Below are 5,602 nucleotides of genomic sequence, written 5' to 3'. Positions count from 1 at the left end.
ACTGATGACTTCGCCCAGTTTGTTTTGGGACTGAAGTGCTTCTCCATGTCGCTGATGACCAGATGACAGGTAGCACCTGCCCCCCCCACCCCGCCCCCCTGCCCACATTTGGGTGGGTTCCAATCTCAGTGTCTTTAGAAACTGCCAGCTGGCAGAGGAGAGGCTGGAAGTTGGTTGGCTGGAAGGTAGGGAGGGACAGAGTGAGCCAGGTGTCACCTCCTCCAGGAAGCCACCCCTCACTGCAGGGCTGGGTCCAGGGCTCCTCAGGGCTCTCCCAGCTCCTGGGCCATTCCTTTCATGGTGCTGACCACAATGGGTGGCTTCTGTGTGTCCCTGGCTGCTTCCCATCAGGCCGTGAGCTCTGCAGGCAGAGCCCGGCTCCAATCGCAGGGCTGGGCACAGCAGAGGTGCGGGAAGGAAAGGATGCACAGACTTCTCCGGGTGTTCACCGTCACGGTTGGCTCACACACAGTTACCATGGTCAAAGGCAGTGTCTGAGCTGTGGATGTTCAGAGGAGGGGGCTGCGTGTTCAGAGCCTGATGGACAGGGAGGGGTCTAGGTGAGGCTGCGCACAGGTGCGAGGTCGGGGCTATGCACAGGGAGACCGAGTGCCTGCAAGAATGCAGAGGGGCTGCTCAGAGAGGCTCTGAGGCCTGGTGGTGAGAGTGCGGATGGAGAGAGGGACGGAAAAGATGCTCAGGAGACACAGGAGGCCGGACTCTGCCACTGACTGGGTATGGGGTAGTCGGGGAGGTGGATGGTGCCAGAGTGTGCCATGGCCCCGGCCCCAGAGGGCAAAGGAGCTCCTCACTCTGTCTCCAGCTGCAAACTCCTGCACAACCATCAAGACCCAGCTCAGATAGCTCCTGTTTAGGAAGCCCTGCCTCTTGGGGTCCCTGATCTGGGCTCCCGCAGCCCCTTGAGGGCAATAGGCCCAGGGTGAAGACAGGCACTTGCTGGTCTGCCCAGGCATGGTCATGTGGGTCTGGGGGGACCTTCAAAGACCAAGTAGGAGACCAGGAGACTCAGGATGGAGCTTGGGGCCAAGATGCAGCTTGGAGACAATCACCAAGGTGGGAGGGCTGAGGGCACTGGGTCCCGCCAGGACCCCAGGCTGCTGTGTGCATGGCCAAGAGGTGCTCAGCTCAGCTGGCCCCTCCACATGGGGCCTCTGCGGACCCCTGGCTGGGTCAAGAGCCTCTTCTGGTCCCTGTCACAGGGTCCCTGTCCTAGATCACTAACTGAGGACTGTTTCTGTCCTGTCAGCTCTGTTGTCAGGCAGCAGCATTTGGGGGTGCGGTGGAGTTCGGTTCTGTGCACACTGTTGCAAGGGCCAGCCTGGAACTGTCTTTCCTAGGGGGTTGTGGGGTGACTTGAGGGGCTGGCTCTGGCTAGGAAGGTGGTGCCTTACTGGGGTCTGTGCCGGGCATCGTGGGTACAGGGGAGGGTGTTGCCCCCGGAGGGGTGCTCTCAGCACTGGGTCAGGCACGGACAGGCCCCTTCTAACACTCAGGCTGGGATCACAGGGACAGGCCTGCGGCCGCCACCAACACAAGAGCCAAGGCCTCAGGCAGAAACACAATGAATGCTTGCAATGGCACACGGCCCAAGGACGGACACCTGAAACAAGGGCGACCCTGGAAATGTCCTGGGGGAGCTGGGTATGGGACGACGGGAACTTCCGGGCTCCAGTCAAGCCCCAGGTACTGAGGGGGCCGAGGGGGCCAGGCCCCGGACTGCGCTCGGAGCTCCTGTGGGGTCTGTACCACCCACAAGGCAGCTGTCCGGTGGGCTTCTCCACCAGGCTGGGGGCCAAGTAACACCTCTGGGGCCGGGGTCCCACAGCCCCGCCCTCGGAGGGGGTATGAGTGGGGTAGAGGATGGGCTGGGTCTGGGTCTAGGACTGAACCCATCGGAGGGGTCTGAGGGCTGCTGGAATGGGCGGGCCGGGGGTGCAGACGGGAGGCCTGGTGACCCCAAGGGTCCAGGTGGCAGCTCCTCAGTCAGGCCACACACATGCCCCCCATGGCACCACCAACACGCACACACTCTCCGCCGTCCAGCCCATGGGCTTCCAGAAGGAAGAAGGGGCCAGATTCCAGTTTCACATCAGCTTTTATTACAGTCAGGTGTGCACACTGTGGCCTCCCACTGCCCGGCCAGAGCCCCGGCATCCCCCTGGAGCGTGGCGCGTGGGGTGGGCCCTCCCGCGGGCACGTGTCGCGGGGCTCCTCGGGGAAGGCAGTAGGTTGTATAGTTATCTTCCGAGGGGGCAACATCACTGCCCTGAAACCACACAACCTACTACCTCACCCCGCCGGCGCCCAGGGGCGGGAGGGTCCGTGGCCCGCCGCTGCCCCACGCCCAGCCCAGCCCTGCCCGGTGGTCCGCAGCCACCAGAGCTGAGCTGGAGGGCTGGGCAGGCGCAGGGCAGGAGCGAAAATGCAGATGGTGCCTCGGTTTCCCCACGCAGTGCAGCCCATACCGTCCACCTGCAGGCTGCTGGAGGGCAGGGTGGGCCTGAGCCGGAGGGGCCGAGGGCGCTCGCTGGGCTGGGACAACGCCCCTCCCGCTTCCTGCTCGGGAGAGCTGAGCCACAAGGAGGGATGGCCCCGGCTCCCACCCTCCCCAGGCCTGACGCTGAGCTGGACAGGCTGGAGCATCGTCTGGGGGACGCACTGATGAAGGCAGACCCGTGGGTCTCCCTGCCCTGCAACCTCAGCCAAGCCCACAGCAATTCCTCCTGGTGCCCAGCGCTGGCCACAGGGACACAGCTGAGGGCACAGTCCAGACACGTGCTTGGGGCCACCCACAGGATAGGGGAGCAGGCTGCACAAACTGTCCCATGCATCTACTGGGTCTCAGCACAGTGGGTAGAGAAGTAAGGGCCAATTCCGAGCCCCCCACCCTAGACACTTGACACACTATCTCCTTTAATCCTCACTTGCCCCCATTTCACAGATGAGAAAACTGAAGCCCAGAGAGATTAAGGGACCTGCCCAAGATCACACAGCAAGTGAACCCTAGGCCTGTCAGTCTTCTTACTGCATGGCAGCCACTGCCACCCACCCCGCAGGGTTGCTCCCCACCCCCAGCTTGCCACCCATGACCCTCCCAGCCAGGGTTCTGGATGCTGTCCACCGTTGATATTACGGCCACTTCAGGAAAGACAGTAGATTGTATAGTTACCCCATAGCAGGGCAGAGCCCCAAACTATACAACCTACTACCTCACCCCAAAGGGCCGTCAGTCTTGGCTCCCGGACGGACTTCACGGCTTCCAGAGGCACCTCCTGGAAGGAGGAGAGGCACTGGGGAACCAGGGCTGGGGGCCAGGCCATCTGGGTGCTAAGGGGACAGGGACTCTGGCAGGCAGGTCAGCAAAAGGCCTGGGCACCAGCGAACTGCCGGCAGCACCACCGCAGAGAGGGTGCCCCAGGAGAAAGCCACCAACCAAAAGGGGAGAGAGAGGGGAGGGAGGGAGGGCATGGGGAGAAGTTCGAGGTGGCTTTTGGGAAACTCTTACAGGCGACTGGACCACTCCCATCTGGACAGGAGTGGTCACCATGTCCCCAAGGGACTTCTGCATTAGTGACACTGGGAGGAAGGTTGTCAATTGTTAGAGGCCATGTGTCAGAAAGGTGCCGTGAGTGTCTACATGGCTGCCCACCCTCCGACCAACAGCCCAGCCTCCGGCTCCTGGCCACACCAGATGCCCCTGTGATCTGCGGGCCTGCTCCCTCCACCCCCGGGACAGGTGCGACTCCCTCCCCGCAGGCTCTGCTGATCTGGTCCTGCATCTAGGGTGACCTGAGCCGCCCCCACTTTGCAAGAGGCCTCTGGATGCTGTTCTTTTCTTCTAAAGGGAACCTGGCTCCCAGGGGAGTGGCTGGGCCAGAACTGGACCCTCGAGGGACACACAGGCCCAGAGGCAGCCTCGATAAACATCCACAACAGCCACCGGCATGGCCACCACCTTCCTGGGGAACCCTGTGAAGCCGATGAGGCAAGGACTACTGTCCACCCATCTCACAGGTGATGAGACTGAGGCCCACCCAGAGAGGCGACATGAAGTTCACGCAGCCGTTGGCATCAGAGCAGAGCTCCGAACGTTCTGATTTCTGCCTAGTCAAGTGCAAAGAGAGCTCTGAGCTCTGAAACTTCAAACCTCCTTCCACATCCCTTCCTAGCAGGCTGCCTCCTCCAGGCAGGCACCAGGCTGGGCCGTGCCATTTGGTCCTCACAGGCCTGGTAAGGCCAGGATCACCAATCCCATTTCTCGGTGAGGAAACTGAGGCTCAGATGGGCAGGGTCCCTGACCCCAGGTCAGCAGAGGGCTCCCTCTCAGGCTCTCCCAGGCTTGGCCTTGCCCATGGCTGCAGAGGGAGGTCTCGTGCTCAGGCCCAAGCAGCAAGCAGCTGCTGCCCCCGAACCCCTGGGTGTCAGGCGCTGTGCTGACAACACCCTGTGCAGGCGTGTGCCCTGCCCACAAGGGGCGGGACTAAGTCCCACGAACCCCAACCAGGGACCATAGCATCAGCGCCCATGCGTGGCACAGCCTACCCAGAATGGGAGACTGAGGCGCAGTCACCTGGGAGGGGGGACCAGGAACGTCCCAGCACAGCCTGAAGCCCCAACCCAGGACCTGGTCGGCCTGTGAGCACAGACCCCTGTGCTCCCTCAAGGCCCCAGAAAGAAATCTGCATGAGAGTGTCTCGACTTCCAGTCCCCTGCCTCTACCCGGACTCCTTGGCTGCGGTGGGACCAGGGCATCCCCAAGGATGCTCCAGGCAGAGCCAGCTGGGGGGATCCGGGCAGCAGCCAGGCCACCCTAACTAACATCAGAGCTGGAACCCACGGGTGTGTGCCAGGCGGACTCCAATAGCCCCTGCCCTGCGGCCTGGACCCACTTGCCCACCCCTGGGCCTGGGCTTCAGCTCCAGAGCCTGCAGTGCTGACCCCGGAGGGCCCCAGCCCCAGCTGGGAGGCAGGGACTACGCGATGGGCCAGCCCACGGGCGGGGCTCCACAGGGTTGGGAGAGGCAGGGAGAGAGGGGCACACAGGAAGAGACACACATCCTGGCTGCCACCACAAGCCCCGCCCCGTGCCCTAGTCTAGGAGAAGATGTGACTCAGTTTCCCTCATGTGGCCTTTCTTCTTGTTCCAGGTTAGATTCACCTGTGTGGCATCTCAGGTGGATGGCAGGCGGCCTGTGTGTATTAATCACACCCTCGAGGGCTGGTTCACGGCTGGGAGGAGAGAAGGGGCTACCTCAGGGACTCCTGGCCCCAGAGGGCCCTCGAGGCAGGGCGAGCCTGGGGGGTGACCCGGGGACAGCGAGTCCTCACCATTGCAGAGAGATGAGGCTGAGCGCTCCTCTTCCATGCAGACACCCGGCAGTGGACCGTGGCTGCTTCAGGCCATGCCCAGTCGACGGCGAAGGCCAGAGGGAACCTTCACAGAACAACAGATCAAAGGTTACTATGTCACAAATGCATCGTGGGCGGATGAGGTGCGTCAACTAGGGGCGTTTGTTGAAGGGGCATGAGGAGGAGGAGAGACATGGCTGAAGGCAGAGGGCACAGCTAGGGCACAGGTTGG

The 5,602-nt window shown here is 62.6% G+C and overlaps 1 non-coding gene across 1 annotated transcript; it reads right to left on the bottom strand.

Moving 5' to 3' along the window:
- Nucleotides 1-3,163: 3,163 nt before the first annotated feature.
- MIRLET7A-2 (microRNA let-7a-2) lies at nt 3,164-3,237 on the bottom strand. The gene has a single exon (NR_033060.1). It is a non-coding gene; the product is annotated as a microRNA let-7a-2 (primary transcript).
- Between the last annotated feature and the right edge of the window lie 2,365 nt (nt 3,238-5,602).

Source organism: Equus caballus, chromosome 28 (genome assembly GCF_041296265.1).
Source record: "Equus caballus isolate H_3958 breed thoroughbred chromosome 28, TB-T2T, whole genome shotgun sequence".
NCBI lineage: Eukaryota > Metazoa > Chordata > Mammalia > Perissodactyla > Equidae > Equus > Equus caballus.
Note: the sequence above shows the minus strand (reverse complement) of the source record. Positions and strands in the feature narration are given on the sequence as shown.